General features: G+C 54.6%; 3 long non-coding RNA genes across 4 annotated transcripts; 1 reads left to right on the top strand and 2 right to left on the bottom strand.

The window, feature by feature from the left end:
- The first annotated feature begins 924 nt into the window (after nucleotides 1-924).
- On the top strand, nucleotides 925-18,001 carry LOC309858815. Of its 2 annotated transcripts, none has more exons than XR_014308351.1 (5): nucleotides 925-2,176; nucleotides 2,263-2,364; nucleotides 13,362-13,451; nucleotides 15,494-17,304; nucleotides 17,339-18,001. It is a non-coding gene; the product is annotated as an uncharacterized lncRNA (long non-coding RNA). The 2 variants fall into 2 exon arrangements; XR_014308352.1 differs by adding an exon at nucleotides 2,950-3,033 and having other exon boundaries at nucleotides 15,494-18,001.
- LOC309858816 lies at nucleotides 17,479-20,137 on the bottom strand. Its single transcript, XR_014308353.1, has 3 exons — nucleotides 20,062-20,137; nucleotides 19,688-19,868; nucleotides 17,479-17,714 (listed from the first exon to the last, which is right to left on the bottom strand). It is a non-coding gene; the product is annotated as an uncharacterized lncRNA (long non-coding RNA).
- Nucleotides 20,138-22,665: 2,528 nt separating this feature from the next.
- LOC309858817 lies at nucleotides 22,666-24,590 on the bottom strand. The gene is made up of 3 exons (XR_014308354.1): nucleotides 24,510-24,590; nucleotides 23,583-23,736; nucleotides 22,666-23,176 (listed from the first exon to the last, which is right to left on the bottom strand). It is a non-coding gene; the product is annotated as an uncharacterized lncRNA (long non-coding RNA).
- Between the last annotated feature and the right edge of the window lie 1,075 nt (nucleotides 24,591-25,665).

Here is a 25,665-nt window from a genome sequence, read left to right as displayed (position 1 = left end):
TAGCCCCATTTTACAGATGAGGAAACTGAGGCAGAGCTAGGGTTTACACCCTCCAAGTCCTGCAGCAGTGCCAGGAGTCAAACCACAAGCCAGCACGGGGCCCAGGGACCTGCCTCTGCCCAGTAATTCAGGTGACCCACAAGGAAATCCTTCACTGCTTTGGACAGGGTTCCAGGTGCTGGGATACTAGGCTGAGGCACTAATACTTCTGACCAGTGGTGGCCTTCTCATAAGCATTTCCTTTCTGCTGACTTTTCATCCATGCGGTGGCTGTGGTTGAACCATGTCGGAGAGGGGTCTCTGACCCCTGGCACAGGCAACACAGGCAAGAACCCGCTCCTCCCTTTGCTTCCCTTCCCCGACCAGTAAAGGGGGGCAGGCTGGACTTGACAATGTCTAGATGTCCTTCCTGTTCTGACGTCCTTTGACCGATTGCCAGCCTGGGTGACGTGGGAGAGGTCAGGGGTCGGAGTGGGTCCGCCGGCTAGGGAGACGCACTGGCTTCATGGGTCCGCTGGTGTCCAGATCCCACAGTCTTAGCTTCCAAGCAGTCGCATCTCCGACGGCGAGGTTGTGGGAGAGACCGCACAGGCACAAGATGGGGTGTATGGTGCACAGAAACGTTAAAAACAACAATGAAGCCCACAGAAAGCGACGCACAGGAATTCTTCACAATGCCAGCGATCCAACGCTGCCCTCGGAGGAGGGGGCTGCTCTTGCCCCAGCACTGCCCCTCAGCCACACTGGGTTACCTGAGTGACTTGCCAGAGGAAGGAGATGGGGGTACCCTGCTGGGGGCGGCCCCCTGGGATGAGGTCCCCATCCAGTCGCACCAGCTGTGACAAAGAGCCACAAGGGAACGTGGTCTGGGTGACTGCGGAGCTCATTTACCTCGGGCTAAATATAGGTGCCTTCTCTGCAGCCGGTCGGTGACTCAGCGAGCCCCGGGAAAGCTCCTGGGCAGAGAAGACACGAGGCCCGGAGGCCTTGCTTTCCCCTGAGTGCCGGAGCTACAGGAAGGCTGATGCACGGGAGCAGAAAATGAGGGTATGTTTTGCAAGTCCTCCTGGGCTAGCTGAGTTCCTCGCTCCCCTCCCCAGACTCTCCGATCAAAAGCCGTGAGATTGCTGTTCCAGGCCCAGTCTTGTGCCAGCTTTCTCCCAAGGGCTTAAAGGGTGAGGAGAGCATGAGGGGTGTGTGTCGGTGGGTGGGTGTTCATCCCCCCCCCTGGCTGGGGCAGGGGGAGAGAAACAGGCCAGGCAGTGTCTATACCGTGGTCTGCCTTGGCCTCGGACTCCCACCCTGGCCCCCGCCCACCTGCCAAGAAGCGCAGGGAGGGGGCTCTGCTGATGCCCTGATCATTCTCTACGATGCTCTGTGCCCACAGAAACGGTGAGTGCTCCCTTCTTCCCGTCTCAGACTCTTCAGGAAGCAAGCGCAATCCTGGCCTTCTACATTCATCTCCAGAGGCTCTGCAGAAGCTGAGGAGTGAGGCAGTCCTTTGGAGAATGACGGGCAGCTGTCTGAGCAGACTGCTGGAATGGGAAGAGGCGGGACCAGGCACCAGGAGAGGCTTCTGCCAGGCATTTGCTGTGTGACCTTGAGCAAGTCCATTTCCTCTCTGGTCTCCAGTTTCTCCTCTGTTTATCCAGCTATGTAATCTCTTCAACAAATAGGTAGTAAATGCATACAGGATCTGTGTGTTCCATGCTAGACACGGGAAAATAACCATGATGAAGGATTTCAAAAGTCCAGGGAGTCTCCACTGCTCTCCCTATTGAACACTGGCACAGTTTCTCCATCCCCTAACTCTGCAATGACCTTGTAACTTGCTTTGACTAACAGGATGCTACAAAAGTGACCAGTGACTGTCGATCTCGCCCTCTCAGAGCCCAGCTGCCACTTTGGGGAGGCCTAAGCTAGCCCGCTGGAGTGGTCACATGGGAAGGAAATGGGGTGCCCACACCAAAAGCCTCAGGCAGCCGCCAGTCACGTGCGTGAGGCAGGTGGAACCCCCAGCCCCCAGCCCCCCGCCCCCAGCAGACTGACTGCCAACCACCGGCAGCAGAGACAAGCCATCGCAGCCCGGCCTTGCCCAACTCATCAACCCAGAGAACTGCGAGGCATTGAAGCATTCTAGTTTGAAGCCACTGTTATGGAGCAAAAGATAATCAAGGTAATTAACATTTTGACCTACGGACCACTGTCTACGAGCCAGGAGCTGCATTAAATGTTTTACTGTTTGTGATCTTTATTTCTCAGGTCAACCAGGTGAGGCAGACATGGTTACCTTCATTTACCCTTGACAGAGGAAAGCACTGAGGCACGAGAAAGAGAAGGAACTTGACCAAGATGGCAGAACAGGTGAGCGGTGGAGCTGGGGTTGGAGCCCAGGCAGGTCAGGCTTCAGATCCTGCGCTATTAGCCCCAACACTACGCAGAACCAAACAGCTGTGGTTCTTGCCCTCATGGGGTTGACAGTCTACGGGGAGATGGGCAGGAAACACACGGAAAGGAATATACAAGCACAAAGAGTGGGAAGGAGTGTGAAGAAAGTGGGTGCTATGTTTATTCCCAGGGAAGCCGTCTCTGGAGCACTTAGGATGGAAGGGAAGAGACTCTGCAAGAAATGCATGTTCCTGGGCCACACGGACCGGTTGGGAGCCTGGCCACCATCTTTCCTTTTTTTTCCTTTTTTTTTAATGTGCCCCCTGAGTGATTTTTCTCATCAGAGAAATTTGAGAAACCCAGCTCAGTGGAATCACCTGAGAAGATTAAAAAATAGAGCTGCCCAGCCCCCATCCTGTTATTGTGACTCGGCTGGTCTAGAGTGAGCCCAGAAATCAGTAGCCTTAAAAGCTCCTGAGGTGATTCTAATGTGTCGCATGGGATGAGAACTGATTCTGGAAGATTCTACAAGGTCCCAGACTGTTTTTGTATATCTCTTAGGAGCCACCAGGATTACCTGCTGCATATTAAACTGTTCTTTTGGTGATTTAATACTGTGGAGGGACGGCCTGAACTGAGCTTGAGGTAAATCTTTGTTCTGAGACTCACCCTCTTGAACGGACCACTCCTCACGGAGCCCCCTGACAGAAAACTTTCCCAGGGCCTCTGTAGGGACTCTCCATAGCTTCCAAGTTCCCTTTAACTTCAATTTGTTTTTAAAGTAGCGCATTCCTTTGACTGCTGGGAGAGGTTGTTTACTTCCCACAAACAAATGCCCTTCTGGAGGCTGGCAAGACAGACCCTTGGTTTTTTGATTGTTCGTTTTTTAAACAATGTATTTATTTATTTGAGAGAGAGAGAGAGAGAGGGAGCGGGAGGGGCAGAGGGAGAGAGAACCCTCAAGCAGACTCCTGGCCGAGCGTGGAGCCCCACGTGGGGCTCCATCCCAGGACCCTGAGATCATGACCTGAGCCGAAATCAAGAGTTTGACACTTAACCAGCTGAGCCACCGATGTGCCCCAGCAGCCTCTTGGTTTTCTCTCATTTTCTGACATCCCAGCTCAGGGGCCTCTGGGGCATAGATTCCCCACTGTGAGGAGAATGATGGCATCTGCGGTGTGGCCACGAGAGGAGACGTGTTGGGACACGGACAGTTTCTTGTCTGGTTTCTTACTCTTCTTCCAAATGAGGCAGGAAGACCAGGGGGGTTGCTCCTGCTTGGTTCAGACAGAAGAGTGTGAAAGAATCCACCCTTGGCTTGGGGCCTGCCAGGCTCAGGCCCGGAGAAGGCCTGCTGGAGGTTGGCGGGCAGAGAGGGACCGGCAGAGGCCCAGCCCGGGGCCGCCCTGGGGAGCGTGCCGCGTGGCTGGGCCGAGCGGAGGTGGTGTGCTGACAGCGCAGGTGTGAGCTGTGCCACCCAGGAGCCTCGTTTCCTCGTTCTGCAGTGGGGGTAGTGCTCGCGGCTGTGGGGGTGGAATGAGAACTCAGAGTTCACAGCAGGGCCTGGGCTCAGGAGACACAAGGGGTTTTCATTCCTCTTCTTTGGGACAGACCCAGAAATGAACTTGACACTCTTGAGGAAGACAGAGCTTGTTGGGGGAGACCCCAGGAGAGGTCCTTTAGGGGCTGGGACAGACCCTGGTGACTGTGGCCCATCCCGGAGGCCACACATCTCCCAGGAGACTCGAGGAGCTGGGAGGTCCACGCTGCCCGCCCGGCCTCACACTCAGAGGGCTCTCTGGGCAGCTCTGTCGGGGCACGGCCTGCACTTACATGGGGCAGATGGTGGCCCAGAGGAGGGGCTGGCAGAGAGAAGGGGTAAGGCCTGACCTGTGAGGAAGGAATGATGAGAACGAGGCTGTGACTCATTCCCAGGCTCCTGCTCTCAGAAAGAAAGGATCTGCTTGGGGGCGTGCCTGGGAGGGAGCCAGGCCAGAGGGCACAGTGAACAGGGCACACCAAGGCCTCTTCACTCAGGGAGAAATCGTCCTGGGAAGGGGCCAGTTTAAAAACACAACTGCACTGGTGTCTCTGCCTTCTTCTGAAGCATCCTTCCAGCTGGAGGCAGTGGTAGGAGGCCCCACCGGCCAGGTCAGGCACGATGCCTTCCCTGAGCCCTGGGCGGGGGGTGTGGGGGGTAGGGGTCCTGCTTGGGCACCGGCCCCCAGGAGGCAGGCAGAGCCAGCGTTTGCCATCACGTCTGGTTCTCTTGACCCCGTACTGTCTTCCCCTCCTCACTGAGCCGGCCGGGGGCTGCTACCAGGACAACTTCTTCTATACAGCGCAGATAGTTTTAAATAGTGCGGAGGTAGGGGTGCCTGGGTTGAGCGGCAGACTCGGTGTCTGCTCAGGTCGTGATCTCAGGGTCCTGGGGTCAGGCTCCACATCAGCCTCCACGCTCAGCAGGGAGTCCGCTTGAGGATTCTCTCTCCCTCTCCCTCTGCCCCTCCCCCCTCTGGGGCGCTTGTGCGTGAGCATTGCTGTCCAAAGTCCATCCATCCATCCGTCCGTCTGTCAATCCTTCAGTGGTACTTAGGGGCCAGGAGCAGTAGCTCTGGGTGTCAATTTGTATGTGTTCATTTGCACGGGGGCAGGTAGGGCTCTGAGGAGGAAGTGTGGTGAGTTGTAAGGGTGGGGCAGGGAGAGGAGCAAGGGGCCCAAGTCTGACCTTCTGTATCATTAAAATGTTTATTGGAAGTAATACAAAACCCAATGTTTTGCTTAATGCAAACCCAGAACATATTGGCCTTGGAAAGGAAGTGCAAGGGAGGGGGGTTGGCTTCTGACAAGGCTTTATCGGGAGCTCGAAACAGTTCCTCAAGACCTGGCGCTCCCTGTCGTCTCTGGGCTCAGCTCTTCTCCAGGGAACAGCCCCAGCAGGGGCAGGTTCCACACCTTGGGGGCAAGACGGCTGCAGAAGCTCCAAGCCTCACACCCTCTCCCCAGGGCAAAGAACCAGTCTGCTTCTCGGAGAGCCCAAAATTCTGGAAATAAGTTTCATTGGCTTTGATAGGCCTGACTTTGGTCATGTGCCCATCCCTTAACCAGTAACAGCCAGGGGGATGGTGTCTACTAAGGGGGGCGGGGCGTGGATCTGTGCGGGACAGGCAGCATAGGGAGCTTGGTCGTGGTGGGGCAGAGGCTGGTTCGCTGGAATCATGACCTGAGTAGAGCCCGTTACTGTGAGTGAGTGAATGGGGTCAGGCTGACAAGGAATACTGATCCTTTACTCTCTGCAGAAGGCTTCAAGGAACAGCCGAGAGGTTTCTCTGGAGTCTGGGCTGCAAACTGAGAGAGGGGCCTTCTGTCCATTTCGGCTCCGAGCACAGAACCGCACTGTGCTGGGGAGAACTGAGGGCCTGCCACCTAGGCCAGCTCCAGGGGTCATAGCCTTCCAGAGAAGGAGGGACCTCATAGAGTACCCCAGGCTGTGAGAGAGATGAGGTCCCTTCCCCAGCTGCCCGGTACCTAGCAGACAACAAGGAGGTCAGCAGAAGAGACACCCAAGGGACTTACAGAGATGATGGGGGGGTGGGGTGGTAAGGTCCACTGAGGTCCCCAGTGGGAGAAAAGGGCAGGCACCCTTGACCCTTCAATCTGGGGGTGAGAAGATTTGGATGCTGGTCACTTCCAGACTGTTTGTTAGCTATATGGCCTTGGGCAAGTCCGTCTCTCTTTCTTGGCCTCACTTTACTCCTCCATAAAATGGGAGTGTTATCAATCACCTCAAGAGTTGATGTGGGAATCAGGTGAGCCAGAGCAGATGAAATGGGGAAGTGTGCCTGTTAACCCTCTTTATCCTGATTGCTGGAGGCCCGAGGGGGACCCGAACATTTGTGCCTGGAGTCATTTGCATCAGGAGGAAAAACCGGGAAGAACAAGTCCCACATGTGCCCAGTGGAAGCTGGTGGCCGCGGAGACCCTGGGGGCCAGGCTGCCGGCCAGGGATGTGGGCGGCTCTCTGGGCCGCTCCCTTTCCCTGCCACTGAGTCAGAGGAAGGGACTCAGGCTGGGCATCAGCCCTGCAGGTTCGACCAGTTGCTGGCCGGAGAAGGGAGGGCTGGAGAGAGAAGGAAAAAACACAAACAACCTCCTCCCGTGGGCCTCCCCACAGATGCCAGTCCTCCTCTTCAGCCCTGGGGGAGTGTTCGTGGGCCCCAACCCACACTTCCTCCTGGCCTCTCCCCAGAGCCCAACAGCAGGGCCCCCTGGGTGGGGAATTGCCTGTTTCCCAGAATGCAGCTGGTCACGGGGACCCAGGTCTCTTCCCACCTCTGTGGGGAGCTCAGACCATCCACTCTCCAAGGCCTGGATTCCCCCTCTGTACTCTTCCCAAGCTGCTGTCCCTACCAGTCACTCCCACCGCCAGAGTCTGGCCTGCCAGATTCAGCCCCCTGGAGAAGCGATGGGTAGAAAGATCTCTCTGCCTTGGTTGGCCTTTCAGTCCACCTATGAATCAGCTGGTATTGGAGAGAAACATAAGTGCCCCAGGCTGGGCAGCTTACTGTTCTTTGCTGCAGAAAGACCATCTGTTTGGCCAGTCCTGGACGCCCCCAGGTGTCTCAGACTCCGTCCACAGGGAATAGTCATTTTGGTGGGAAAGGCATGGGGGATGGAGTCAGTTAGACTGGATTGTAGCACCTGTGCTGGTCAGTTATGTGATTTGGGACAAGCTAATTTACTTCTCTGAGCCTCAATTTCCTTATCTGAAAACCGTATGGCAATGCCCTGTGGGTTGCTGTGAGGACAGGAGATAAGAAGTGCAAAGCTCCTAGAAGGGGTCAACAGATCAACCTTCCTGCCCTTGCACACCTTATCACATGTTACTTTTATGTTTCATTCCCTTCTCGAGCCAAAACGGTCAGCGTGTTTGTTCTGCAATCATGTGTCGAGAGTCTACTTTGCACCGGGCGCAATTACCTTTATCTCCACAGCCCTGAGAAGTCGGTGCCAGGAGCTCATTTGATACAAGAGGCCACTGTGGCTTGGAGAGAGGAAGAGTTGGAAGGCTACCGGGTGACAGAGCCAGGAGTTGATGCAGGGCCTCCAAGAACTTATGGAAACCCCATTCCATGGGCTTCCATGGACCGTTGCTCTGCCTGGAACGGACTTCTACCTCGGTCTTGTTCTTTCCATCGCCGCCAGGACATCTTCTGATCAGGGAGGACACTTGTAGTTGCAAGTGATAAGAATTCCATCCCAAACAGGCTTAATAAAAAAGGGGGGGAGGGGGAAGGGCAAAGGGGGAGACAGAGGCAGAGAAGCAGACTCCTGCTCACCCTGGAGCCTTCGAATCTGGGCTCAAGCTCATGACCCTGAGATCATGACCTGAACTGAAATCAAGAGTTGGACACTTAACCCACTGAGCCAACCAGTAAAAAACCCCCAATAATATTTTTTTAGTCTAGAATCTTAACATGAGACATACATCAGGTGATTAGTTATATCCTCTGTCTTGTCTTTCTCTCATGACAGTGACTTTTTTTTTTTAATTAATTTTTATTTTTCTTAAGAGAGGGAGAGAGTATGAGCCGGGGGAAAGGCAAAGGGAGAGGGAGAGAGAGAATCTTAAGCAGGCTCCACATTCAGGGCAGAGCTCAGTGCCGTGCTTGATCTCACAACCTTGAGATCATGACTGAGCCAAAATCAAGAGGTGGATGCTTAATGAATGAACCCCCCAGGTGCCCAATAGTGACATTTTATTAATTTTTTTATTTGTTAAAAGATCTTATTGATTTATTTGAGAGAGAGAGAGAGAGAGAACTAGCAAGCAGAGCTAGGATTGGGGGAGAAGTAGGGATGGGGGCAGAGGTAGAGGGAGAAGCAGGCTTCCTTCTGAGCAGGGAGCCCCATGTGGAGGCTCTATTCCAGGACCCTGGAATCATGACCTGAGGCAAAGGCTGATGCTTAACTGACTGAGCCACCCAGGAGCCCCTCAACAGTGACATTTTAAGGCATCATTGCCAATTGTTTGAGAGACTGTCCTTTACATTGGATCTGACTATCTGAGTTAGAATCAGATCGAGCATTTCTGGAGGAGAGAATGGTGCATGGGTGATGTTCTCACCGCATCACACCAGGAGGCTTACAATGCCCCTGGGGTCCATTACTGGCAATGCTAAGTTTGCATGGTTGGTGGGATCCACCAGATTTCTTCATTTTAAGTATCTTTTCCTTAGAATTCTCTGGGAACTCTAGGCTGGGAACTAGCAAACTAAGGTCCAGGTGTCTAATGTCCATTTTATGGATGAAGAAATGAAACGTAAATACATGAAGTAGCCAGATACTCAGTGGCAGGACTGAGGCTGGCCAGAACCCAGGTCCTCCTGAGCGCCGCACCCCCCCACCAGCTCAGTGCCCACTCCAGGCCCTGCCTCTGACCCTATCTGCACAGATGCTAAGAAGGGTTCATCCTTGAGCCTTCCTTGGGTGAGGGTCTGTGTGTGGCATGTTCTCAGCCCAAGAGTCAGTTTCTGATGGGGGTAGGACTGAAACACCAAAGTTAGGCTGGGTGAGGAGCCACAGCCATGCTCCATAGACTCCAGGCCCCAAACACGGACATGAAGCAACTTCTAGAAGCCATCTAGCTCAACCCCAATCTCCCGAAGAGAAGGCGGAGGCCCCAGAGTCATGAAATGACCTGTCCACTTCTCTTTAACCCTGTAGTCAGCACCCTAATCTGGCCACCAAGGCCTCTGAGGGGCTTGGAGCAACAGTGGCCTCACTGGTCCCCAGGCCCCACCCACCCACTCACCCCCGCTCATGAACTCAAAATGCTTTGCAGTGGGTGGGGGTGCTTCGACCCTCTGCCTAGGAATTTCTCGTGGAAGGGCCGTGGGTGTGGAAAGGTCACAGCCTGGTTCCCAGAGCCCGAAATGATGTTTGTTGAGGAACCCGGAGGTGACTGTCATCTGGCCCTGGCTGATATTAGCCAAATTCTGGAGACCAGAGCCCAAACCAGAGTCCCTGGTACTGATGGCACTAGCAGGGGAAGAGTCCAGTGAGTCCGGCTTGTCCTTCCCCGGAGGCTGCTAGGCACACTTCCTTCCGGGAGGCCGGGGGCCACGTTTTTGTTCTTTGACTTTATTTCCTGTCCCCCCTGCAGACGAGTCCCTCTCCCTTATCCCCTTTGGCCCATTCTTTCTCCGAAGGGAAAGAACTGCATCAGTTGTTGGCCTGTGTCCTCACAGTTGTAAGAACTTACCCATCAGGTCGTTCCTGACATCTCGCACAGATGACCTTGTTTCGAGTCTAAGTGTTCCCAAACCATTTCGAACCTATAATCTCAATAGTCTCCGGGATTGGACTGTTGCAAAAGATTCATACAATCATTCCACCAAGTATTTGGGGACCACCTGTTAAGTGCCAGGCTCCAGGGACACAACGGTGAGCAAGATGATGAAGGACTCTCATCAGGAAAACCACGTTGCCAATGCAGCTTATATAGGGGACTGTAGCCGGGGGGCGAGGAGTGGGTGGGGCCTGGGGACCAGTGAGGCCACTGTTGCTCCAAGCCCCTCGGAGGCCTTGTGGCCAGATTAGTGTGCTGGCTACAGGGTTAATGAGAAGTGAACAGATCTAAGTAGACAATGTCAAGGGGCTTATTGGCAGACTGAGGCAGACACCACATACTACTTAAGAGCGCCCGGTCACCCACTATCTAGCAAGGTACGCAGTCTGTCCAGGCCTCAGTTTCCTTGTCTGTAAAATGGTGATGATAACTTTACATCCCAGGATAATAGGTTGAGGAGACTGAGCAGGTGAAGCCTAGCTTCATGGAAACCGGTGCTGCTCCTGAGTAGGAATTAGAGGAGGGACAGGGGACTGGAGGTAGGGGGTGTTCTATCCCACTGGGGATTCTGGGTTCTAAGGACCCTGTGTGATGCAGCTAACTGGAGATGCTCAGCAGGAGATTGGATGTTGGGTCCCAGGCTCCAGAGGAAAATCTGTGCTGGATTTTCCATTTCACTTAGACTTTTTCTGATTCCTTATTTTAAATGTAGGCTGTATGGGTCCCAGCCTCCCTGCATGGCTTACAGGCCAGTGATGGAGCTGGGGCTAGAACTCAGTCTCCTTTATCAGAAATCCTTCTGCTTCATCAGGCTGTGCCCTCTACTCCAAGAGTCAACAGCTTCTATATATCAACTCTTCCTACTATCGTGGGCTATGCGGAGCGTGTACCTGGATTTCTCCTTTGGACTTTGTAACTCCCTGAGATAGCTGTTATTATGGAGGAAAAAGCAGAGAGGGGCTTCAGGAAGTTAAGCGTGTTGCCCAGGATCCTGGTGTAAAAGGCCAAGGGTCTGCCCAGCTTCCATGCCCACACTTGGAAGCTTATATTCTAGGGCAGCACTGTCCAGTAGAACTTTCCGTGACGACGACGGAATGTGGTATTTGCACTGCTCAATAGGGAGCCACAAACGACGTGTGAGATAAGGAACCGAATTTTTAATTTTATGCTATTTAAAATAATTTAATAGTCACCTGTGGGTAGTGGCGGCTGCGTTGCACAGCTCTATCCTAGTCCTTCCTGAAGGTCAAGAAAGACCTAGAACTTCTCCTCCTGCCTTGTTGCCATCGAATGGTTCATAGTTAGGGACAGGATACGTCTTGTGCAAAGGGTCTGCCTCAGGCTACTGAGCTCCTCAAAATAGTAAGGCATTCTAGCCCTCGAGGGTTAAAGAGATATTTCCTGCTGCCCACGGTGTTCAGAGGCACCAGATGGGAAAGTTGGATGGTGTGGGAGGTGCGAAGGCCCCTGGTGGCTTCTGCGATGGGGAAGGGAAATGCCCTTTTGAGGCATCCTGGAATGCCAGCCTCCGGGCTGGCATCCCAAGCAACAGGCTGTTGCCTGGGAGACAAGGAGCCCTGAAGACATCCCCCGGGGTGGCCAGTCTGCAGCAGGGACCACCCCTGGGGGATAGTCACTGGACGCAAAGGGATGGCTGAGGAGAGGACCAGAGTGGGCTGGATGGGGCAGCAGGGGCAGCAGGTGGGGGGCGCTGGGACGGTGCCAGGCTCGGTGCAGATGGCACGGCTGGGCGGGGGGGAATGGCAGTGGCAGACGGCAGGCTGTTGGAGGGGGCGCTGCACAGAGAGTGGGGACCCAACAGGCTTGCTCAGAAGCGGTGCCCGTGATCCCTTGTCTATTTAGAAGTAAAGACCCTTCGTGTAAACTAATTGCCTGTGCCCTGCCACCGTCAGCAACAGCCTCATAAACCTGAGGGATTAGAGACCAAGAAGAGGCTTGTTACCGTGGGAGCAGCACCTGCTGCGGCTGCAGCAGTGCCACAGTTCCCCTCCTTCCCCCAGCAGGATGGTTTTCTAATTACATCCAGCCAGGAGCACCAAGTGTGTTTCCCACTGCATTTCATTTCCGGGCCTGTTGAATGCAGAATTGATTTTTAATCGCCCTGGAGGTGTTGAGTTTAATTACTTAGACTGAAAATGAGAAGGAGAACAAGATTTGGAGGGTAACCTTTTGGGGGTGCTTGTTGGGAATGGGGAGCACATGTATTTTCAGAAGGATGTGGAGGAGCATGTCTTGGCTGTCCAACAGGCCCGCAGTACTCCCACCTCCACAATAGACAGGGTCAGCAAGTGAGGTTTTTGGGAAGTAGACCACAGAGATATTAGGGGCAACTAGAAAAGTGACCCATGCATCAGGCTGTGGCAGGGGGTATGGGGCGTGGAGAGTAGTGTCCACTAGTGGCTTCACAGGCCTGTGGGGGTGGCCTGGTGTTGAATGACAGCAGCAAAGTGACTCCAGCTCTGGGTCACAGGGAACTGTGTGGCGGGGAGCCACAAAGACTGGACCGTGCCAAAGAGAGTCCTGGAGGGCAGGGACCGGGTCTGCAGTGTTTTCTGGGTTCCCTTCCCAGTGTTTCTGTAGCTTTGAGTACTGTGGTTTCCACTCCTAGTCTTCGATTCCTGTTCCCGATCTAGCCCCCCTGGCACCTGCCTACGGACAGTGGGGCAGATAGTCCGCCGGGCGGGAAGCTGCAGGAGGGCACGTGCTCTGGCTCAGAGCCGTGGTTGCTGAGGTTCACTGTGCCAGGCCTGGGGCCCAGCCTTGCGTATCCATCCATCCCCGCTTTATCCTCCCAACATCCCATGGCGGGGGGTGCTGTATCTGACGTGCTTCAGGTCGGCTGAGGACGTTCTGTGTGCCCAAGGCTGGAGACACAGCATTGACTTCACAAATACCCTTGCCTTCCTGCGGCTTTCATTCTACTGCAAGTGTCCGAGTAACAGCTCAGACTGGCCGGCACAGCGGGAAACACAGGTAGGCTTATATAACTAAGACAACAAAGGGTAGGTCTTAGGCATAAGGGGAGCCAGGAGCTCAGGTGAAGTCACTGAGAATCTTTTTTCTCTTAGGGTCTCTCACTTCTGCCTTTTTTTTTTTTTTCCCTTCCTTTGCTTTTTTTTCCCTCTCAGACAGGCTCTTCATGTGTGGTGACAACATGGCCACAAGCAACTCTAGGCTTGCACCCCAACAAGCAAAAAGAGAGCCTTTCTTTCTTAATGGGTCCAGCAAAAACCCTCAGCCAAATTCTCATTGGCTGGATTTAGTCACATGTACGTATCCCTGAACTCATCACTGAGGCCTGGAGAACAAGATGCTGTAATTGGCAAGGCCTGGGGCGTATGCTCACTCCTGCAGCTGGCAAGTGAGATCATTCCCAGGAGAACCAAAGGAATGGGGACTCGTGGTTTCCCCAGAGGAAGTCATGGTGCAGCAGAAAAACAGAATAGCTCTCCTAGCCCCCACAGGAGGGGAAACTGAGGTTACGAGATAGTAAATGACTTGCTCTAGAAAGCAACTGGTATATATGTCATCCAGAATTTGAACTCAAGTCTCTTTGACTCCAACACCTGAGCTCTAAACCCCAATCCTCCATTCTCTCCAGGGCCTCCTGGGGGTAGAGGCAGCGGGTGACAGCAGAGAGAGGGGCTCTGGAGTCGGTCGGACCTGGGTTAAAACCTGGCTCTGTCATTACGTAAGTAAACTCTCTGGGTCTCAGTTTCCACCTTTGTGAAATGGGTTTAATGACACTTACCTCACAGGGTTTGGGGGAAGATTACATGAGTCAAAGGATGTAAAATCCCCCAGAAGAGAGCCTTGCTCATGCTCAGCGGGAACTGAATGACTTTTAAAAAGCAAATCATATGGTAGGAGCTAAAGAAAATGTTTAATGGCTAAAAGGATGACATCTCTGAGCTTCCACATCCTTTCAGGCTTCCTCAGCTGTTAGATACGTCCCCGATCTCCTCGGTACTAGGGCGGGCAGAAGGGAAAAGCAGGAGAAAAAGGAAGTCAGGGAGAGTGGGAGGGCTTCTCTTCCTACCATGAGAATAAGACCCAATTTCCGGTCTGTCATTGTCAAGGGAAACGGAAATCCTGCTCCAGGGCCGGAGGGAAGCCCCCACCCGATCTCCACAGATGGGGGGGTGGGGATGTGCATTCCCATGGGGGGGGGTGGGAGGTGGGAGCTCCTCCTTCCTCCCTGTACCCTGCTCCTCTGATCTCTCATCCGGGTCCTCCCAAGAGAAGAGGCTACTGGAAAGCCTCGGGAGTGTGTAGACTTGGGTTTCTGTGTGGTGAGCCTTCTTGGTGACATCCTAGTCCTGATGCCTGATCACGTGCCTCCCCCCAGCCTTACCTTCACAGCGAGCCCAGGTCTCTGAGCAGAGCATGGCGGCCACGAGGGTAGGCTCTCAAGTTTGGATGGCTTGGGTTCAAATGCTACTGTGCTCCTGGTGCTCCCCACAGTACGGCCTGTGGGGATCGCCACCAGTCGCTCCTCTAGTACACCCTCCTCCCATCATCCCCAGGTGGGTGTTGGTAAACACACATATACCACACACACAGGCGCACGCGCACACACACACACACACACACACAGCACACCACATGCCAAACACACACCCTTCCTTGGAGGGACAGCATGTCCCACCCCAGGTGATGGATTATGACTGTCTAAGCCAAGGACTGGCAAACTACGAACTGAGAGCCAAATCGGACTGCCACCTGGTTTTGTATGGCCCATGAGCTAAAATGGCTTTCGAAAAAAAAAAAAAAATCAAAGAAGAATATTTTGTGACATATGAAACTGACGTGATATTTGAACATCAGTGTCCCTAAAGTTTTGCTGGAGCACAGCCCTACCTGTTTGCTCCCGGGTTTCGCACTGCCAAGGAGAGTGAAGTAGTTACAGCAGAGACCACGTGGCCCCCAAAGTCGAAAATAGTTCCCCTCTAGGCCTTCGCAGTAAATGGTGCTGATCCCTGGGTTAAGCCAATCATGGTAATCCCGCTCCCTTTTCCCAGCCTTTCTTGGGGCTCGCGGTGGCCACATGTTCCCATTTTTTCCAGAGAACAAAGCAGCAATCTGTTGGGGAGATTTGTATAAAAGCGTTGCTTTTCTGAGGGAAGGGAGTAGAAATGGCTGGGACCTCCCCCTCTTGGTACTTTCTGCCTGATGCGGGGGTGGACTGTCTGGAGCCCACACAGCCCTTCTCTTTCAGAACTCATTTCCTGCCAAGCGACAGGAAACAGAAGGTCACGAGTCCAGCCGGGGGCAGGGGGGGTGGTGGTGCTGGCTGGGGTCCAAGCAGGGGGGAGGTCCACCCTGGCCATCTGCCCAGGAGCCTGGGCTTCTTCTCACCTAGGCCGGGCTTGGGCCCAGAGGGGTGGCCAGTCACCTGGGCTGGGCTGAAGAGGGGTCAGCCCTTCCCAGGAGCTGGTCCGTGGCCCCAGCATCGCCGCGTGGAGCTGGATGATGGACTGAGGCTCCTCACTGTTGAGCCCTGGGTCTGTCCCCCTCTCCTCCTACCTCCCCCACAGTAGCTGAAAAAAAAAAAAGAAATTAAAAAAAAATGTTGGGTGGGTGAGCGGATGGTTGAGGGAGGGCGGGAAGAAGGAAGAAAGAATATAGTTAGGCAGAGGCCTCCACACGCATGAGCTGACAGCCACCCTGTGCGGTTCTGCCCATTTAGGAGAGGAGGAAACTGAGGCTCTCTAAAACTATTGACTTTCCCAGTATCACAAGAGTTGGGTGAAGCAGGGATCCCAGCACCGGAGCTGGCCCGAATCTCTGAGCATGATCCTCTCCTGCCTCATCCTCTTAGACATCAGCTTGGGCCGTGCCAGGACCTCGCTCCAGGGACACAGGCGCAGAACCCGCTGTCACCTCAAGAAAGCACAAAAGGAACTTCTGTGATGTGGGTCTGGGCAGCTGCGGGGCACGGTCTCTCATCCACACACCCCGGTTCTGCTCTTGGGATCACCAAGAACACGTCACTTCCTAGCGGGTGCTCAGGACATATTTGCAGAATGAATGAGCTCCTTCTATCAGTGCAAATTCCTCAGCAAGGAGTCATAGGCTGCAAAATCCTGGTAAAGCAGGTAAAATGGACATCGTGTCTCCTAGCTTTGCCATGGATTGGAATGTGTGTTCCTGGAGAAGAATAAGCTTTTTGCCTCCCCCTACAAGCGAGTGATAATCACGGCCATGATGGGTTGGGAACATTTAAGCTATAGGCTTGCTAGTGTGCCACTCGCTATGCCATGCATGCGAGGTCACTTGTCTTCCTTTAAACTTCCCAGTGGCCCGATGAGGTAGACGTTATTCCCATCCCTCTTTGTGGCTGAGGAATCTGGAGCTCAGAGAAGTTCACATCTTGACCAAGGCCACACAGCTCGTAGGTGGCAGGGTGTGATTTGACACCCAGGTCTTCACCTCCATGAAGAAGAGAGGAGCTGGCAGGGGATATGGGGATAGGATGGACCTAGAGGACTGGCTTAGGGCTGGGGGGGGGGGGGACAAAGCCCCCTGTAATCTGTAGGGAAGATGGCTGAGTCAGAGCCCTGAAAGGGAGGAGGGAGCTGTTCACACAAGCACAAGTGGGGGAGCGTTGCCTACAAGACTTGTCGTGCCTATTGGCCTTTCCCTGTTGGGGGTGGGCCCAGCCCTAGTGTGATCACCAGCAGGCAGAACTGTTTGTGTGCGTTGGGGGTGGGAGCTGTGGCTCAGGAGGGGCTGGGCTGGGCAGGGCTGGCCTGACTGACTCTCCCCCAGATCAGGTCCTCCTGGAGGTGGTGGTGACTCATTTACCCAGTCCGCGGGGCCTCTATCAGGGTGCCTCTATCAGGGTGCGACGTGTATTAAATAAGCCACAAAATGCCATTAGGCAAGAGAGAGATGGGAAGGGCGGGTGGCTCAAAGGGCAGCCCTCGGTCTCCTGCCAGACCTGAGTCTCATCCTGGGCCTGCCATGCTGGCCTCTAGGAGCTTCTGCGTGAGGCCCACCCAAGCCCAGGGCAGGGAACCCATGGCAGGAATCCTTTTCCTGCCTGCAAGCCATAAGGCGTGTTGGACAGCATGACGGCTGGACGTTCTGGGAAGTTCTAGGACCTCCAACCCTGGGCTGGCCCAGAGGTATCGCTACTACTTTACTCTCTGCTGTGGGCCTTGGTGCCCAGAGGTCACCCCTCTGCGGGCGTCTGAGAGGTGTGCGTGGGTGAATCAGCCCACAGAACCACTAACTGACACCACTCGAGGTCCAACAGGGTCCAACGGCAGACGTGGGATGGGCGCTCACTCAGTTGGGGTCTGCTGCCCAATTGAGAGATGGAACGGTCCAGAACTCAGAGGTCAGGGGAGAGACCGGAGAAGGCAGATCCTGGACCTGGGGGTACTGACAGCTTCACGCACATGTAATAACACAATGAACAGAATAGTTAAAGTGTTAAATTATGAGACTTTCCCTGGGTGCTCTGAGAGTTTATAATGGGAGCCAGGACCCATCCAGGAGGAGGGGGATTCGGGCTGGTCTGAGTAGGGATCCTGGAGGTGGGTGTGAGTGTGGAGGGGCTTTGAGAGAGAGGAACCTGGGGAGAAATGCAGTGATTGTATGATCCTCTAGAGTGGGACGTCCTTAAATATTGGGTCTGATGCCAACAAATTTGTAACAGTGCTTGGCTAGGAGTTTACCCGGTGTCAGGAACCCACTAAACAGACGACTTCTTACTTAATCCTCATACAGACCCTATGGAGGAGGTGTCCGTATTGTTCTCATTTTTCTAGTTGGAAACAGGCTGTCACAGGATCCATAGAATGCTTAAAGCCACCCGGATATAGGACGCGCCTGGGTGGCTCCACTGGTTCAGTGTCCCACTGTTGATTTCGACTTTGGGTCCTGATCTCCAGGTTGTGAGATGGAGTCCCATGGTGGCTGCTTGAGACTCATTCTCTTCCTCTCCCTCCAAAAAAAAAAAAAAAAAAAAAGTCACCAAGTGGAGGAGAGAAAGCACTGGACGGATGTTATCTAATATGGTAGCCACTAGCTATGGGTGGCGAGTGAGCCCTCAAAGAGTGGCTAATCCGAGCAGACTGAGACTCTAAGTGGAAAATCACACACTAGATTTCAAAGACTTCGTACAAAACAAAGAATATAAAACATTTCATTAACAGCTCTTTTAGGGCTTATTGCCAATTGAAATGATATTTTGGGTATATTGTAGGAAATAAAATATACGATTAAAATTAATTTCCTTGATTCTTTTCTTTTTTAAATGTGGCTACTAGAAAATTGAAATTATGTAGGTGGTTTGCATAATTTGTCCACAGGACTATTGCCTGCCAAGGGCTGTCAGCCTCAGCTCCAGCGCCTCTAGAGACAGGGTATTTGTATCCGAGCTCAGCCCTCCCAAGGTGCCCCAGACCCAGGGCTTAAACAACAGAAATGTGCAGTCACGGTTCTGGGACCGAGAAGTTTGAAGTCAAGGTGTCAGCCGGACTGGTTCTTTCTGGGGCCGTGAGGGACTCTGCCTCCGGCCTCCTCCCTAGCTGCTGGAGGCTGGCTGGCGATTCTTCAAGTTCTTTGGCTCCAGCTGCATCCCCTCATCTCTGTTCTCATCACGTGGCTGACCTCGTGTGTGTGTGTGTGTGTGTGTGTGTGTGTGTGTACACGCACGCACCCAAATGTCCCCTCTGTTTAAGGACACAGGTCATATTGGATGAGGGGCCCACACCCTAGTCGAGTACGACCTCATCTGAATTTAACTAATTACCACATCTGCAAAGACCCTTCCTGCAACTGAGGTCATCCAAAGTACCGAGGGCTAGGATTTCAATACGTGAATTTGGGGGGCACACAATTCAAGGCATAACAGATGGGGTTCTCGCTCCCTCTTCAGTAGCTCATTCCGTATTCGAGCTCCCTAATGATCATCATCTGGGGCCAGCCCATAGACCCTCTGAGCAGTCCTCTTTCAAATCACTTGCAAATGCTCAGCTCCCAGCCCCCACCGGGAGGGGGCATCAGGTGCCAGGGACACCCACATTTCATTCCCTGGAGCCCAGGTGTGACTGACCCCGCCCTGGGTGAGACCGTATCTATTACGTAATGACAGCAACTGGAGAGCAGAAAGGAGAAAACTGATAAAGGAGAGGTTAAAAATAACCAAGGTGGGGGGAGGTGGTGCTGCCCAAATGACCTTTGTCCCTCGTAACTTTGATTTACAAACAGCAGCGCCAGGAGGTAACCCCAGTCAGCTGTAAAAAACTGAGCACACCTCAGAGGACACAACCCTTTGCCTGGGGGACCGGGGAATTTCCAGTCCCAGGAAAATGGGACCGTAGCAGGGTGGGCCGGGTTCTGGGGAGTCCTTTAGAGAGACAGGTAGCTGGGACCTGGCCCAACTCCTCGGCACAGGTGTGACCTAGGAGAAGGGCAGAATTTCCTGGAGCCTCTGTTTCGTCATCTGCAAAACAGGAAGAAGGTGCAAGGCTTGTCCTGTGCGCCTCGGCGGGTTATGGTGAGGGACGATGCGAGAGGCACAGCCGGGCCCAGGGTGCGGGGAGGCCTGAGGTGGGCACCAAGTGCCATCAGCGCATTGGGGCCCTCGCTTGTTGCCAAGTTGTCGGCTCGGGGCAGGTGTTAGGGGGCATTAGGGCCCTCCCCACTCAAAGCGGCCTCCGCCACTCCAGTGGAACAGCAGCCGGGGAACTTGCCAGAAAAGCACACTCTCAGGCCCCGTCTCCGACATTCTGAGGCAGAACCTGCATTTTGACAAGATCCCCAAGAGATCTGTGTGTCCATTGAATTTTAAAAAGCCCTGCGTTCATGGACATTGTTTGTGTGTCCCCTGGGTCTGTTCTCCCTCCTTTTGGTAAAAGTGATCTTATTTTCTTTGGAGAAGCACGCCCCACTCCCTCCCTTCCTCGGTTGTACCTGCTTCCGTGGGGCTTAGCTGCTTTCCAGATACTTGAGGGGTATGACAGCTGGTTCTGGCCGATCAGAATGAATTCCTGGGACTTTGCCGGCTCTCTTGGGCAAGAGGACTCTCCTTCTGCAGACTTTATTCCCCCATAGGACGGAAGGCAGGAGCTGGGTGTTGCCATCTTGGTCACCACTGTGGAGAATCGAAGAACAAAGGCCCCACAGAGAGGAGAGGGGTGTGTATGTGTGTGTGTGTGTGTGTGTGTGTGTGTGTGTAACAAAGAGGAAGGTTCTTGATCATATTCTTTGCGTTTTTAGCTTTGTCCAAAGCCAGATCAACGCCTCTTGGTTTTCCGGTCCATATAGGCCAACCCATTCCCTTTTACCTAAGCCAGTGTGTGATGGGTTGCTGACACTTAGAAGGAGCTCTCCTTTTCATGGTGCTGCTGAACTGAGGAGAAGTCAAGGTTTGCATCCTTGTGGAGCTCACCCACCGACTACTCCCCGGGAAGACGAGAAAGGGCCATTATGATGGTGAATGGGTAATGGCCTGACATAGTGAGGCTCTTTGGGGGAGAGGGGTCAGAGAGGGCTCCCTGGAGGAGATGGCCCCTGAGTTGAGTGTGAAGGACTAATGGAGTCAGCCAGGTGGGCAATGCAGGCAAGAGGATTCCAGGCAGAGGGAAGCATGTGACTCAAAGCCGGGTGGCAGGACACAACATGAGGGGCCCAGGGTCCTACAGAGATTCTCAGGTAGCACAGGGCGTAGGGAGAGGCCAGATGGAGAAGAAAGTGGAAGTGCCACTTTCTTCTGGAAGTGGAAAGTGCCACCCACTTGGTGGGTGGCAATGACATGAAGCTGGGCTCTGTTGCCAGCAACCCCTCACCCCTACCCCGTGTGTTCCCAAAGGAACTGATGGTGAAGGGGACGGGGAGGGGCATTTGGGGGGAGGGGGTGTCTTATTAACAAATAAAGTAGATGTCCATGGTGGCCATTCCTGAGGGACAAATCTCACCCATGCTCAGCTCCCTGTCCTTGGGAGCCCTGGGGACACCCTGGCCTGGGGGGTTCAGGGGGTTAGCGTCCTGGCCAGAAGATCCGAGCAGGAATCTCAGTTGTGTGATCACGAAGTTATGTGACCTGGAGGCGCCCCTTCACGTTCCCGGTCCTCATCTATAAACCACAGAGATTCAAAATGCCTACGCCCAAAGGGCTGCAGTGAGAATTGAAATTACGATAGAAAAGCTTCTTAAATCTGCCCAACAAGCGGTTCTGCAGCCTGCCGCTGGGGAGGAGACCCTTACAGGCTGAGGCCCTGGGGTCGGGGAGGTGCAGGGAGGCGTCTCTGTGCTGCAGGTAGGACCCCCAGGCTTCCGTGCCTTCCTCCCCGCCACACAATCTGCTCTCCACCAGAGGGGCGGGGGTCAGGAGGCCCAGGGTTTAGCCTCCTTTGGCTCTAGCTGGCCAGGCTCTGGGCAGGAACGCAGCTTCCCTGAGGCTCTGGGGAAAGACAAGGGCTAGGGCTGCCCACCCAGAGGTTCAACGATTCCTGTGTGGGCCAGGGAGGGACTGAACATGCACATGCGCTTTATTTATTCTCTACCCCATAGTATCCCCATTTTAAAGATGAAAAATGGTTCAAAGAGATACAGACACCTGTCCAAGGTCCCACAGCTACCCGGTGGCGGGACAAGTTCTGGAGCTTGGGGAGGGGGAGCGGGGTCTGCCTGAAAGCCAGCTCCGTCCTGTAAGCCGCAGGGTCGCCATGGAATGCCTGACATTTTCAGCAAAGGGCATTGGAGGGAGGATTTATTATTTTCTGGCTCCTTCCTGCCTCTCCTGCCCAGCCATCTCACCCTCCTCAGGCTGGAAGAACAGGACGGAGGCAACCCAGGGGGGTGATAACCTCTGCAGGAGGGAGGGAGGGGCTGTCTGACCAAGCAGGTGACGTCTTCAAAACCCAAAGGCTTTACCGGTGGGATAACAGGCAACAGGTGACATTTCGGGGGGGGGGGTAGTGCTTGAACGTTCCTTTCAAAGTGTGTCTGTGGGGCAGAGCTCTGCTCCCGGAGCTAGGCCTGGCCTGCCCTCAGGCTTCTTGCTGGAAGCTCTGGGCCCCATCAACCGGGTGGAATCGGGGGGGCGGGTCAGCTTGTGCACGGAGTTGCCCGAGCATGTCCCTGTCTGCAGGCAGGAGGCCTCAGGAGACAGGAACTAGTTGGTCAGGGATGGAGGACAGCAGCTGGGGCCCAAGGCCCCCCTACATGTTATCAGCCTGTAAGTGGGGGACAAACTCAAGGGAAACGAGTGGCCTCCAGGCAGAAGCTGTTGGCCAGGTGTTCCTTCACTGAGCCATGCCCCAAATGGGTTCCCCTAGATGGGGAGCAACCCTGCTGGCTGGCTCAGGACAGAAGGGTTCCTAGGTTACCAGCAGACCTGCGTGCGACAGTCACCTACTCTCCTGAGGTTTCCAGAGCTCTTCCTGAGGCCAGCAGTGCTTGGTGGGGTAGGAGTGCAGGTGGGGGTTGGGGATCAGAAAGCCCCTGCCTCCAAGGAGGGGGAGGGGTGAGGCTAGCTTCATAGAAGCCCAGAGCATCCTCACCACCCAGAGGGCTTACCCTCGGAGGGCGTGAGTGTGCCTGCATGTGCCTGCATGGGGCGGGCCAGCGGCTTTGCGTGTGTCTGAGTGGCCAAGTGAGGGCCCGTGTCTGGCATGAAGCTTCGAGAGTCCCGGTCTGGGGAGGGCAGGGTCTGAGAGCGGCGGGGGTGCTGGGGAAAGTGGGGGCTGGGAGTCATCTCTGCATCTGTGGCCGGGGGTGCAGGTGGGTGGAAGCGAGAGCTGCAGGAGGTGCGGGTGGAGAATTACCCGTTGCCCAAGGGGGCCGTGTGATGTGTGAATGTGAAGCGGAGGCTCAGTCGGATGTGGGGGTCTCGGGGCAGCGAGGAGCCGAGTGGTGGGCGAATGTGAGTGGGCGGGTTACCTGCAAGACGTGTGAGCCCAGCGTGCAGGTGCCCACGGTGACGTGAGAGGAGGGTGTCCAGGGCCAGCCCGTTGCGTGGATGGGCAGAGCGTGTCCACCAGGCGGGTAACCTGCTAGACGTGTGAGCCCAGCGTGCAGATGCCCACAGTGACATGAGAGGAAGGTGTCCAGGGCCAGCCCATTGCGTGGATGGGCAGAGCGTGTCCATCAGCGCTCACGACTGCCCGAAGAGCAGGAGGTCCAAGCCGCGGGTCACTGTCCCCAACTAATTCCCAGTTAATACTTGTTAATAGTGCAGCCTGAGGGAGCCCAACGTGTCCCCTTGGGCTTCTTCAGAGCGAAGGAAGCTGCGGTGCGCCCGCAGCACAAAGCCCCAGGGTCGCGGTTACCACTTTTTTACGAGGAAAATCGCTGGTGACACTTCCGTTCCAGAGAGTGGCTTTCGTCGCAGATGCGTCTTCAGGCCAAGGACCGCGTCTCGGAGCACCTGACACTTTCTCAGCATGGTGGTCATAAAATCTGGGAAATATTAGAATAATAGAGCCATATGGCCAAGAACCGCCTGTGCCTTTGCGTGGGGCTGGGAGGAAGTGAGGCAGGAGGAGGCAGGAGGAGGCAGGGGGAAGGGGGGGAGAGGCAGTGGGGGAGGTGGGGGGAGGTGAGGGAAGAGCAAAGGAGAAGCTTGAAGGGGAGGGGCAGGCGGAGAGGAGCTCTGGGCCTGGGGCGTGGGGGGGAAGCAGAAGCCTGGGGGCCGCCAGTGAGGGGTTGGGGGGTCCCCTAGGTTCTACTAAGAAGCTGCAGTGGGAGAGGATCGGGGGGGCTTCGCCTTCCACCCAAGTTCCTCTTGGACGCTCTCACCTGCATGGCAGTCGTAAGGCTAGAATTAAAAGGCCCCACTGGGTGACATAACCTGGGGGGACCTTACCTGGCTTTAGCCCCCACCTGCTCCTAATTCCTCCAGCGTCTGCCAGAGACCCCAGCAGAGTCTGGCGTCGGTGCTCCTGCACGCCTGGGAGGGCCGGCTCGCTCCAAGACAGGACGGAGTGCTTTGAGGCCTTATCTGGAGTCCAGCCACACGTCTTAAAATACAAAGGCCAACTTGGGAGACGGGGCGGCCTCCCCCAACCCCGTTGCTGGTCCTGGTCCCCGGGCAGAGCGTTGCCAAATGACTTTCTCCTCCTGAGTTCCGCTCAGGGAGGCTGTGAGGAAATACGTTTCCTCCCCCTGTGCTGTGGATTGACTCCAGCTAGCTTCCCAGTGGCCCATAGAATAATAGTAACATTTATTGGGTACACGTTTTGTGCCAAGAGCTATTAAGGGGATCTTAAAGAGAAGCTATTAGCAGCTCCATTCCTGAGAACAGAGAGAGTATGTGACTCTACCAAGCTCACACGTACTAGGAAATCCTGGAGCCAACACTGGAGCCCCGGCAGCTGACTACCAGAGCCTTGGGACTTAACCACCAGACACCACCCTGCTTCTCAGGAAAAGGCGGATTTGTGAAATGCAGTGAGGAGGGGACAGAGAGGCCTCTCAGGGGCCTGGGTGACTCGTCCCAGGGAAGCTGAGCCATAGGGCAAGAGTTCCTGGGGAATTAGCCAGGCCCCAGAATGGACTCCCCGAGATGGCACAGCCAGGATCTGGGGAAACCTGATCACAGAGAAGATATTCCCCGAAAGAAGGAGCAAAGTCTTGGCTTATCCTGAGGTTATGAGTCAGGAGAGAGGAGCAAGGACCAGCTGCTACATGGGGTGGGGGCCCCTGGGGCCTGTGCCTGGTGCTCCAGGCTCCCTGGCTCTGTAGGCAAAACCAGCATTCGAAACAGCCGAGCTGGGCAGGCGAGAGAACATACCAGGGATGGCGGCCCTCGGAAGGCTGTGATCTGGAAGACCAGTCTTTGGAGGACGAGCTGGCTGACCTCCTTACGCATTTCACAGCTGCATGGTCCTCTGATGGGTGGACGGCCCATCATGGATTTGGCCACTCCCATCCTAGAGGGCCTTTTGGTCGCCAGCTGCTATTACAACACACCTGTGGGTCTATCTGCTGGATACATTCCTAGGAGACTCGCCAGGTCAGAGTACAAGGTAATTTCCCAACACATTACTGCCGGCATCATGGCTGTATGGGTCTGCATGACCCCCTATCCCCGTGTTTTTGGTCTTTCCCAAAGTGACAGGGGAAACCTGGCATTTAGAGCAGTTTTAGTTTCCATTTCTCTCTCTCTCTCTCTCTCTCTTTTTTTTTTTAAGATTTTATTTATATATTTGACAGAGAGAGATCACAAGTAGGCAGAGAAGCAGGCAGAGAGAGAGGGGGAAGCAGGCTCCCTGCTGAGCAGAGAGCCTGATGTGGGGCTCGATCCCAGGACCCTGGGATCATGACCTGAGCCGAAGGCAGCGGTTTAATCCACTGAGCCCCCCAGGTGCCCCTCCATTTCTCTTAATAGGAGATCAATGAGCACCTTTTCTCTGTTTAAGTGCCAGTGGTGTTTCGTGCGGGATTCCAATCTCTCTCAAGGACTTTTCTCGTTTAAACCACTAACTGTTGGGTGAAAGCCATCGCTCAGCATGGTCATGGCGCCTTTAACCTGATTAATTAGACTTCCGTTTTCCCAGGGACCAGATGAAGACCTAAACAAGAGTTCTGTTTGTTGGGTCTTTTAATGCAGAAATGGGGTCGCTGGGCAGTCAGAACCCCAGGTCCTGTACTTTTCCAGCTCGGGTTGGATTTCTCATCCAAAGGCGAGGAGCTAAGACCCCTGTGAGCCTCACAGTCCGTCCAAGCAGCTCCGTGGGCCTCACTCAGCCTTGGCATCTCTGCGCTCCCATCCAGTCGGCCACCGTGAGGTGAGCTGCCTGCCAGCTGCTGGTGGCTAGGTTGCCCCCGGAAGCACGAGGAGGTCCTGCTCGAGGGTCCCCAGCAGAGATGCCATCCTGAGCTCCAGCATCTGCCCATTGGATCCCCCTGGCACTGTGTTCTCAGCTTCGGTGGTGGCTGCGTGGAAG

This window comes from Mustela nivalis (assembly GCF_964662115.1).
Source record: "Mustela nivalis genome assembly, chromosome: 2".
Lineage (NCBI taxonomy): Eukaryota > Metazoa > Chordata > Mammalia > Carnivora > Mustelidae > Mustela > Mustela nivalis.
This window is presented reverse-complemented; position numbering and strand designations above follow the sequence as displayed.